The sequence below is a fragment of the Lissotriton vulgaris genome, chromosome 3_1 (assembly GCF_964263255.1).
Source record: "Lissotriton vulgaris chromosome 3_1, aLisVul1.2, whole genome shotgun sequence".
NCBI classification, from domain to species: domain Eukaryota; kingdom Metazoa; phylum Chordata; class Amphibia; order Caudata; family Salamandridae; genus Lissotriton; species Lissotriton vulgaris.
In genome coordinates this window covers 220,657,218-220,669,580 of record NC_141689.1, presented here as the reverse complement: position 1 = coordinate 220,669,580, position 12,363 = coordinate 220,657,218, and positions in this window count along the sequence as shown.

Sequence of the window (12,363 nt, the reverse complement as noted above, 5' to 3'; positions counted from 1 at the left end):
GGATTATGGGAACACTCTATTGGCTTCCATAAATGAAAATCTCTCAAATAAGCTCCAGGTTCTGCAGAATACAGCAGCTGTGTTGGCTCTGAACCTACCCGCTCGTTCTCCTTCTGCACCTAGCCTGAATACGCTCCATTGGCTGCCAATCAAAAAGCGGATATATTTTAACACCTTGGCTGCTAGAGGTTTTCCCCTCCTGTGCTGATTGATTGATAAATCCCATTGTTTCATGACGAGCCCAGCTCGTCATAAGCACAGCTCCACCGTGCCTCATGACGAGCTCAGCTCGTCATGAGCAGCGAAGGGGTTAAAATCTGATGTCTTGTTCATAAATCTCTTAATGGACGTGGCCCCCATTATTTGGCAAATAAACTAAAGTATCAACCAACAAGGACTCTTCGCTCTGCTAACAAACATCTATTAACAATCCCGAAGTTTCGAACAGTTAAGTATCGCAGTAGATCATTCTCGAAACTAGCGCCCACTCTCTGGAACTCCGTGCCACTGCACCGGCTAACCGAGCTAGATCACAAGAAGTTTCAGTAGTCCCTTAAGCTATTTTAATTTTATTCTTTTCCAGCCATCTTTCTTGTCTGTTCCTGAGTCTCGGAAAAATGCTATGAGACCATAGGGTTATATATGCTCTCAACAAGAACCAGTACATAGACATAGACATATACATTTACCCACGAGGAGTGTGTAAATGGAGGGGACCTAACCCCCTGCAGAAGGAACTGGCCTACGGGGAGGCAATTGACACTGATCCCAACCTGGCAGTTACAGACATAAGTACTGGATGACACGGCGTTTCGGCAATCCTTATTTGATCATATTGATGCTTATTTTGCCAATAATGAAGGATCTAACACCTCCCTCTTATTCGAATGGGAAGTTTTTAAGGTTGTGATCAGGGGATTTTGTATACAAACTGTGGCAGGGGTTCAGAAGATCTTGCTGGGAGAGCATTTTCACCTTTCAGCTTTCTAATGCTCTCTTGAGGTGCTACTACCGACCAGCCTAGGTTATGCAACCTAGGGGACTATGCCAGACACTCTCTCTGACACCCTAGAAATATTGTGTTGCGTTGATTATGCCACCTACCATGCTATAATTCAAAACAATGTTAACAGAGCAGGGTAACTCTTGGCACATCTAGCTAAAACAAGGTGACCACACTCAGTTCCACTCAGACAGCCATTCCCCTCTGGCACAGCACTGACCACACACCCAGCTATCAATGATGCTTTTTGAGCCTACTGTGCATAGAGAAGCATACAGACATGGTTAGTTCATGTACTTCTTAGTTAGCAATGTGCTGGTTGTAACTCACAAAATGTCTCAAATTTGAAGTTGATAATTCGTGTATTCATACATCTGTCCTTTTGTCCCATATTCAGTCCAGCTCTGGTACATTCACCATACTCAAACTCACTTATTGTTTTACCCTTCATGGCAGGATAAAAATGGATGGTTGAAAGTGTTTTTATGTTAAGGCTCCCAAACATTACTACACTGCTGCCAGGTGGTAAACTTCCTTCTTTTTTTCTACAACCATAGGTTTTTCAAAACAGAACATTTTAAAGGTTTCTCTGAAGCAAAGATAGAATGTAACTGTGCTGATACAGAAAAGATTAACTATTCCAAGCTGACATAATAAATATCTTTAAAACGATAGATAGCTTTTACTACATAGCCACAAAAGGCATTATTCCAGCACTAGCTCTGCATTAATACCATATTTGGCGTAAAACTGTCCAGTAGTTCTTTCTGTAGTTGGGTGTTAAAATTAAATGTACATTTTATGCACATCCACAAATGTCATTTTCAGAATAAACGGCTGTATTTATTACCAAATCGTGATCCAAAGGGAGCAGATCTTCGGCAAACATTGTGAAAATTCATCAAAGTGATTAAAGGTTGTAATGAAAGAATATAAGAATATAAGTGCTATTCACATTGAAATACCAACTCGACGGTAACAGCAAATGAGATATGCATTTATTCTCTCCATCATCCTCCAAGTAAAAGTGACGTAGGCAATACATCTATAGCTCTTCATTTGGCTTGGCACTCCTCTGTTGTGCATATCAAATTTCACATGCACTGTTCTTCGCTCCAAAACTATTTTCCATCATGTCTTGGCAACCGGAAAAATATATGTTTTTTTTTTGTAGTACACTCAACATCGGGTATATGACTTTGCATCTGACTAAGAAGATCCAGTAATTTAGGCTGTAAAATACAAAAGTGATTCCAGTTTATACCCACTCGCTTCTGATGCAGTTCATGAGCTGCATTAGCTTCTTATTCAAAAAGCATAGATACGTTGAATTCTGTGCATACACCCATATTGGGTTCAATAATAAATATACCTATCAGGTGTAACACTGGGGCTCCTGCTGACACTGTGCAGCAATGAAGTTGTGCAGTTAATTCACGCTTCGGCGTTCCTTGTCGATTTTTCATAATAACTGTTCAGTGCCAGAAGCTGGAACATATGCAGACTTCTATCTGCAGCCTACCGCTGTTTCCCCAGATGTGCAGGGAAGAGTAATTGTGGATCTTTGTGAGCTGCAGGCAGTAGTTCACAAGATGCAGACTCTCTGCATTCACTGCTGAAGCTTGTTTTAATTTAAGGCATGATCCTGCCCAATTATTAGCATAGACGACTATATTAATGGCTGTGCAAAGGACATAGCACAATTACTCATGACCTTAATCTGCAGGTCTGTAGTGGGGGTGGCATTACCTTGATTTTCTGCTTCCTCAAGCAGCACATTATACAATGGGATGGAATATATTTGCATTTCAAATGCAGACATGCACATTTACTCCAGTTTTCGTCCAGTATACAACCGAGTTTAAAGAAAATTATAGAACTGACACAGCAAATGCATTCCCCTCAGTATCTATTGACCTTTAAGAAACTAATTGGGAGCTCCTCCACACACCAGTCTCTCCATATTCTTAACTAAGCCATTTCCCTTACAAGAGGAGGAAGGTATTACAGATATTTTCTATGTATGGTACTTATAAAAAATTGGATTATTAGTTGAGAAGCATGTGAGCCTTTCACAAGTAATGTATCCACAATTGTCTTTTTACCAGCACTTAACTCTCTTACAGGTAGATTCATCAAAGACCCGTTTTGCGAGTCTTTAATAGCGATTCATAAGGAATCGCTATTACAGAGTCGCAAAACGGGATTCATATAGGAATCGCAAAATAAATTGCGATTCCTACACATTCCTTATTTGCGATTAGCAAATTGCTAATCGCAAATAAGGAATAACTCCCCATTCATTCCTAGGGGCCTAAAGGCCCCTAGGAATGAATGGGGAGTATTCCTCATTCGCGATTAGCAATTAGCTAATCGCAAATAAGATAGCGATTTCAAGGGTGCCAGGGGCGACCACATTTTGCGAATTCGCAATTTCCAATTGGTTAATGAATTGCATTTAAGGAATCTCTAATAGAGATTCCTTAAATTCAATTCCTCGCAAATATGCGATTTCGCTAATAGCGATTTTTGCATTTGGGATGATGAATCCCAAATGCAAAAATCGCACTCGCAAAGGGCCAGATTCTCAGAATCTGGACCTATGCGAGCGCAATTTAGCTTCATGAATCGGGCTGTAAGAAAAGAGACACAAAGGAGTCTAATGCCTACTCCATGGAGGCGGTGTGGGCTAATAACCCCAGGTCTTTAGGTGGAACAACAACACTCAATACATCATTGACCAGTCAGTGCTTTTTCTCTTGAAAAGGAAAAGGATTTTTATTTACAAACAGACTACGCAATGTTATGCATTAAATGACAAATATGTAGGCCACTGTCCACAAAAAAAAAAAAATAGGTGGAAAGCAATGAATGTGAAATTAGTGAGTAGCTGTCTATTTCACATTCACTGATAGTGCTATGGAGGACCACATTTTGCACTGCAAGGGCTTATATAAAAATATTGTTGATGCTGGTGGGGCCTCAAGAATGGGCAGGTGCGTCACCAAGCTTTTTTTAAAATTTAGTGGTGGCTAAATTGACTATTATTATACATAGTAAGTCCCCTGGGTCATTGCATCCAAGACCCAAGAAGAACTTATCACATACATTTTATGAAGCACTTCAGCTGGAGTGATGGAACCGACAGCAATTGGTTTTCATGGCAATAATTTGTGGCCTGAGAACTATTAAAAAAGAGGCAAAGACATGGGGGCCCATTAGGATGACGGGCCATCATCCTACCGGTGAAAGGGACCGACCGCCATAAGGGCGGGGGTCCCATGGCCAGCATTAGGATGCGTCCACAATGGCAGGAAGGCATGCTGTGCACTTCTATGCTGTGCATGGAACTGCTGGGGGGTACCATGAAATTGCTTCCACCAGCCTTACGCGTGATCATTGCCTCCCTGCCAGATTCAAGGATTTTATCATGAAGTAATGTGTTTTTTTCCTTCCTTTGAGAATTACATATACATTTACATTGTTATTTCTTTTTTCTGTTTTTTTGAAGGGTGGGAGGTGTGTTTTGTGCATGGAGCGCTACTGTCACAAGTGTGATCTCTCCTCGCAGCTCCTGACTGTCTTGCTCTGTGTCTAGCGGCATCTCGTTCTTTGCCCTTTGGCATCTTTTGAATATGTGGAAGCTGTGGGAGTTATGTATTGTTGGGCAGTTATGGCATTCTTGTACTGACCATAGAACTGACAACTTGCAATAAACCTTTTGGCAAGCAGAGCGTCTCTTTGCATTTGTATTCCTTGAGGATTTATCTTTCCTACAGTAACAAGGAGGAATAGCTTTATTTCTCCTCGTTACTTCCTACTTCTTTGTGTGCCGCATTTCACAACCCACAGAAAGATGAATAAGGCCTCTCAGGATTGTTTTTATGCAGGAAGGTGCCCCTTCCTGAACAAAAAAAATAATGCACGGGACACAGGCCCCATTGGTGCAAGGGTGCCTGTGTTGGTGCCAGCAGCCAATACACAACCAGCGCAGGGACAGGAGCTGCAATGCACCATATTATTTTAAATACATTGCATCCCTGCCCTTCTCTGTAACGCAGTGCATCAAGGTGTCTTGCTGCACAGAGTTGCGATACTTTGCCATAAATATGGCCGTATATTTTGTAGGCCTGCTGTCTTTCTCTTAACATTTTGTAATAACCATATGAGACCTATGGTAACTTTTTTAAATGACTAATCATGATACAAACTCAAAAATTGGCTTGCCACTATAACCAATTCAGGAGTGCTTTAATGAGTATTATTTGTACAGCACAACCTTTCTTTTTAAGGAGTACCACACAAATTAAGCATGTGAGAAAACCCAAAGTCCCTTCCTCATGGGTCCTTCTTAAAGCTCATTTTCTTTTGATTAGATAAAGTCAACGAAATCTGCAATGTCAAACCAGAAGTTCATAATACATACACATATATACGTACGTTTAGGGGCTCTCGTCAGCACACTTCATCCGTCGGTCTGTATTTCTTATAATTTTTAAAAATCATTGACTGACAATGTCACACCTATTAGCTTTGCCAATGCTTGATACAAAATTCTTTTCTGCGGAGCCCCTTTCTCTCTTTACCCCATCCCTCTTTTCATGGAGAAACCACTCTCCACACCCTCCCCGTCATTCATTTTTATATTTAATTTGTTTGTTTCCTCCTTATGATATCCTTATTTCTACTATTTTTTCCACCCTTTTCCATGCATTTTATTCCATTTATGCTCAATTGCTTTTCTCTTTTTCCACTTTAATAAACTATACTCCATAACTGGGATGCAAAATATTTTGTTTGGATTTTTGTAGAAATTATTATTATACTTTCTATCTTTTCTTGTTTTATTTTGGGCAAACTGGTTACTATAAATTCTTTCTAATACATGTTCATTTACTTGGATTCTCATAAATAGGCTTTTCATTAAATTGGTTTTCTATGAATTTACGTTATACACAGTGGAGTTGCAGCACATCATTACTCGAAATTCTGAAATGAACAATCATATTTGACTATCTGATAACGGGATGAAACATCACTAGCAAACAAAAAACAGTTTTATATACTTTTAGAATGTGCATTTATGAATACTTAGATTTCTCCAGGTGAGAGATGCCTGGATTGTTCACAACATGTTTTTGAAATGTAAAAACCAACACAGTAGGAGGTAGTAGTTAAAGTTAAAGGAAACATGTGGCCATTATTTACTAAGGTTACAAGAGCACTAGTTTTCTGGGCCCTTTTCTTCAAGGGACCACAGAAACATGTTAACATTACAGCCAACATTTTCCACCACAAGGCAATTGGTATTTGTGTTCAAATTGGATCTCCAATGGAATGTTGACTTTAGAAACTCAAGGTAACAGATGGGTCACATATTACAGAAAAACAAATAGGCTAATGCAGTCATGTACTAGCAATAGATATCAAATTTGAGCAATACATAACAGACAAAATGCCGGACCAGAGGCATGAACATGTGCAAAATTGTAGAGCAACAACCATACTGCAGACAAGGCCAATGGGAAAAACATTGGGGTTTTGGCACACAAAACCAGTGAGATGGGCTGGAATTGGAAAGACTTTTGCCTTAGACAGGTTTGCAATAGGCATAGTGAACTCTGCAATCCTTTGAAAATCTGTTGGGGGAACAAAATGGAAGCAATTAAGCAAATGCAGCAGGGCATAGTGAGTTGTGGACAGTCATTGCTGGAGATTTGCAGTGGCGGTCACTGCATGCTGTTGATGATGTAGCCTGAAGGGTAGCTCTGCTGGTTGCTATAGCACTGAAGAGTTACGTTCAATGGAGATTTGTGTCAACTCGTGCGGCACGTTCTTTTTACAAATGTACTGGTTTGTAGTCATGAAGAGCACAACACTTCAGGATTTCTTCTTTTCTTCAAGTAGGAGCTCAACTGATGCCACACCAAGACTCCAAGACCTTGGAGCCACCTCTTGGGTATCGGAAATTCACTCCAGGAGAGTCTAACAGGGCTCAGACAGAGCCAGTTGCAAGCCCAGGCAGGTACTGTTGCAGCAGTTCAGCTGGGCAGTTGTAGAGAGGCCTCTGGAGCTTGTTGTGTCCCTGTACATCAGAAAAGGTGGTCAGTCAGCTGACTCCTGAAGTCACTTTAGCTTGGGATAAATAGTGACAGTCTAGTCTTCCTTCTCAGACATGAGGGCAGACTTCAAGCAGCAGGGCCATCCTTCTTCTATAGTATCCACAGGTCCAGGAGTGTCCTGAAGAGTGGGTCTGAGGGTCCCATTTTTGTACCTGGTGTCCCCCTCCAGAGTTTTCCTCCCACAGAAGTATCTGGAATTTTCTACCTTCCTGCCTTGGTCCTAGTCTGTCTTGGGGCACAATAGGCTAGAGGGAAGAGCTTTGTGTGTGAGCTGATTTAGAAAAGGGGCTGGTGATGAACAGAGTGTCTGAGTTAAGCAGACCACTCTTACCCAGTCCAAAGATCAGGGCTTGATCTATCACCGTTATTTATCTCACTGCCCCATCCCAGCTCAGAACCTGGCTATATGCAAATCAGTCTGTCCCTGGCCCAGTGCATCATGGGAACAGGGCAGACTAAACTACCAAGCCAATTCTTCACCAGAAAGGAGACAAGCTACCGGGGACCGGTTTCTGGCATTTCAGCCTTCTTCGGCCCGGCTTGCTTGAATCCTGATGGAGCAGTGAGAAAGGGACTCATGTCTGAGTATACCCTGCCACACCTATAGTGGCCAAAAACGATTTAGAAAAGGGGCTGGTGATGAACAGAGTGTCTGAGTTAAGCAGACCACTCTTACCCAGTCCAAAGATCAGGGCTTGATCCATCACCGTTATTTATCTCACTGCCCCATCCCAGCTCAGAACCTGGCTATATGCAAATCAGTCTGTCCCTGGCCCAGTGCATCATGGGAACAGGGCAGACTAAACTACCAAGCCAATTCTTCACCAGAAAGGAGACAAGCTACCGGGGACCGGTTTCTGGCATTTCAGCCTTCTTCGGCCCGGCTTGCTTGAATCCTGATGGAGCAGTGAGAAAGGGACTCATGTCTGAGTATACCCTGCCACACCTATAGTGGCCAAAAACGATTTAGAAAAGGGGCTGGTGATGAACAGAGTGTCTGAGTTAAGCAGACCACTCTTACCCAGTCCAAAGATCAGGGCTTGATCCATCACCGTTATTTATCTCACTGCCCCATCCCAGCTCAGAACCTGGCTATATGCAAATCAGTCTGTCCCTGGCCCAGTGCATCATGGGAACAGGGCAGACTAAACTACCAAGCCAATTCTTCACCAGAAAGGAGACAAGCTACCGGGGACCGGTTTCTGGCATTTCAGCCTTCTTCGGCCCGGCTTGCTTGAATCCTGATGGAGCAGTGAGAAAGGGACTCATGTCTGAGTATACCCTGCCACACCTATAGTGGCCAAAAACGATTTAGAAAAGGGGCTGGTGATGAACAGAGTGTCTGAGTTAAGCAGACCACTCTTACCCAGTCCAAAGATCAGGGCTTGATCCATCACCGTTATTTATCTCACTGCCCCATCCCAGCTCAGAACCTGGCTATATGCAAATCAGTCTGTCCCTGGCCCAGTGCATCATGGGAACAGGGCAGACTAAACTACCAAGCCAATTCTTCACCAGAAAGGAGACAAGCTACCGGGGACCGGTTTCTGGCATTTCAGCCTTCTTCGGCCCGGCTTGCTTGAATCCTGATGGAGCAGTGAGAAAGGGACTCATGTCTGAGTATACCCTGCCACACCTATAGTGGCCAAAAACGATTTAGAAAAGGGGCTGGTGATGAACAGAGTGTCTGAGTTAAGCAGACCACTCTTACCCAGTCCAAAGATCAGGGCTTGATCCATCACCGTTATTTATCTCACTGCCCCATCCCAGCTCAGAACCTGGCTATATGCAAATCAGTCTGTCCCTGGCCCAGTGCATCATGGGAACAGGGCAGACTAAACTACCAAGCCAATTCTTCACCAGAAAGGAGACAAGCTACCGGGGACCGGTTTCTGGCATTTCAGCCTTCTTCGGCCCGGCTTGCTTGAATCCTGATGGAGCAGTGAGAAAGGGACTCATGTCTGAGTATACCCTGCCACACCTATAGTGGCCAAAAACGATTTAGAAAAGGGGCTGGTGATGAACAGAGTGTCTGAGTTAAGCAGACCACTCTTACCCAGTCCAAAGATCAGGGCTTGATCCATCACCGTTATTTATCTCACTGCCCCATCCCAGCTCAGAACCTGGCTATACGCAAATCAGTCTGTCCCTGGCCCAGTGCATCATGGGAACAGGGCAGACTAAACTACCAAGCCAATTCTTCACCAGAAAGGAGACAAGCTACCGGGGACCGGTTTCTGGCATTTCAGCCTTCTTCGGCCCGGCTTGCTTGAATCCTGATGGAGCAGTGAGAAAGGGACTCATGTCTGAGTATACCCTGCCACACCTATAGTGGCCAAAAACGATTTAGAAAAGGGGCTGGTGATGAACAGAGTGTCTGAGTTAAGCAGACCACTCTTACCCAGTCCAAAGATCAGGGCTTGATCCATCACCGTTATTTATCTCACTGCCCCATCCCAGCTCAGAACCTGGCTATATGCAAATCAGTCTGTCCCTGGCCCAGTGCATCATGGGAACAGGGCAGACTAAACTACCAAGCCAATTCTTCACCAGAAAGGAGACAAGCTACTGGGGACCGGTTTCTGGCATTTCAGCCTTCTTCGGCCCGGCTTGCTTGAATCCTGATGGAGCAGTGAGAAAGGGACTCATGTCTGAGTATACCCTGCCACACCTATAGTGGCCAAAAACGATTTAGAAAAAGGGCTGGTGATGAACAGAGTGTCTGAGTTAAGCAGACCACTCTTACCCAGTCCAAAGATCAGGGCTTGATCCATCACCGTTATTTATCTCACTGCCCCATCCCAGCTCAGAACCTGGCTATATGCAAATCAGTCTGTCCCTGGCCCAGTGCATCATGGGAACAGGGCAGACTAAACTACCAAGCCAATTCTTCACCAAAAAGGAGACAAGCTACCGGGGACCGGTTTCTGGCATTTCAGCCTTCTTCGGCCCGGCTTGCTTGAATCCTGATGGAGCAGTGAGAAAGGGACTCATGTCTGAGTATACCCTGCCACACCTATAGTGGCCAAAAACGATTTAGAAAAGGGGCTGGTGATGAACAGAGTGTCTGAGTTAAGCAGACCACTCTTACCCAGTCCAAAGATCAGGGCTTGATCCATCACCGTTATTTATCTCACTGCCCCATCCCAGCTCAGAACCTGGCTATATGCAAATCAGTCTGTCCCTGGCCCAGTGCATCATGGGAACAGGGCAGACTAAACTACCAAGCCAATTCTTCACCAGAAAGGAGACAAGCTACCGGGGACCGGTTTCTGGCATTTCAGCCTTCTTCGGCCCGGCTTGCTTGAATCCTGATGGAGCAGTGAGAAAGGGACTCATGTCTGAGTATACCCTGCCACACCTATAGTTGCCAAAAACGATTTAGAAAAGGGGCTGGTGATGAACAGAGTGTCTGAGTTAAGCAGACCACTCTTACCCAGTCCAAAGATCAGGGCTTGATCCATCACCGTTATTTATCTCACTGCCCCATCCCAGCTCAGAACCTGGCTATATGCAAATCAGTCTGTCCCTGGCCCAGTGCATCATGGGAACAGGGCAGACTAAACTACCAAGCCAATTCTTCACCAGAAAGGAGACAAGCTACCGGGGACCGGTTTCTGGCATTTCAGCCTTCTTCGGCCCGGCTTGCTTGAATCCTGATGGAGCAGTGAGAAAGGGACTCATGTCTGAGTATACCCTGCCACACCTATAGTGGCCAAAAACGATTTAGAAAAGGGGCTGGTGATGAACAGAGTGTCTGAGTTAAGCAGACCACTCTTACCCAGTCCAAAGATCAGGGCTTGATCCATCACCGTTATTTATCTCACTGCCCCATCCCAGCTCAGAACCTGGCTATATGCAAATCAGTCTGTCCCTGGCCCAGTGCATCATGGGAACAGGGCAGACTAAACTACCAAGCCAATTCTTCACCAGAAAGGAGACAAGCTACCAGGGACCGGTTTCTGGCATTTCAGCCTTCTTCGGCCCGGCTTGCTTGAATCCTGATGGAGCAGTGAGAAAGGGACTCATGTCTGAGTATACCCTGCCACACCTATAGTGGCCAAAAACGATTTAGAAAAGGGGCTGGTGATGAACAGAGTGTCTGAGTTAAGCAGACCACTCTTACCCAGTCCAAAGATCAGGGCTTGATCCATCACCGTTATTTATCTCACTGCCCCATCCCAGCTCAGAACCTGGCTATATGCAAATCAGTCTGTCCCTGGCCCAGTGCATCATGGGAACAGGGCAGACTAAACTACCAAGCCAATTCTTCACCAGAAAGGAGACAAGCTACCGGGGACCGGTTTCTGGCATTTCAGCCTTCTTCGGCCCGGCTTGCTTGAATCCTGATGGAGCAGTGAGAAAGGGACTCATGTCTGAGTATACCCTGCCACACCTATAGTGGCCAAAAACGATTTAGAAAAGGGGCTGGTGATGAACAGAGTGTCTGAGTTAAGCAGACCACTCTTACCCAGTCCAAAGATCAGGGCTTGATCCATCACCGTTATTTATCTCACTGCCCCATCCCAGCTCAGAACCTGGCTATATGCAAATCAGTCTGTCCCTGTCCCTGGCCCAGTGCATCATGGGAACAGGGCAGACTAAACTACCAAGCCAATTCTTCACCAGAAAGGAGACAAGCTACCGGGGACCGGTTTCTGGCATTTCAGCCTTCTTCGGCCCGGCTTGCGCCTCACCACCCCTTGTTGTAAATATTTTTGTCCACCCTAAGCGTGGAAGGGTATTCTCAGATGTGAGACCCTTGCTCATTGCACCATCAGGATTCAAGCAAACCGGGCCGAAGACGGCTGTAATGCCAGAAACTGGTCCCCGGGAGCTTGTTTCCTTCCCAGTGTAAGAATTGGCTTTTGTAGTTTGGTTTGCCCTGTTCCCATCATGCACTGGGACAGGAACAGACTAATTTGCATACAGCCAGGTTCTGAAACTGGGATGGTGCAGTGAGCTAAAAAACGGTGTTGGATCTAGCCCTGATCTCTTGACTGGGTGAGAGCTTTCTGCTTAATTCAGAGACTCTGTCCCTCACCACCCCTTGTTGTAAATATTGTGTGTGAGCTGAGCAGTGTTTGAAGTGCAAGTGTGACAAGTGACAGCTCTGCCCCTCTCATTAAGTCAGGGTGACTGATCTTGCTAACTCCCAGAACCTCTATTGTATTTCTCTCTGGAAGGGAAACACAAAGGCCAACTGCCACCAACACCTAGTCATGTGACCCACAGTAC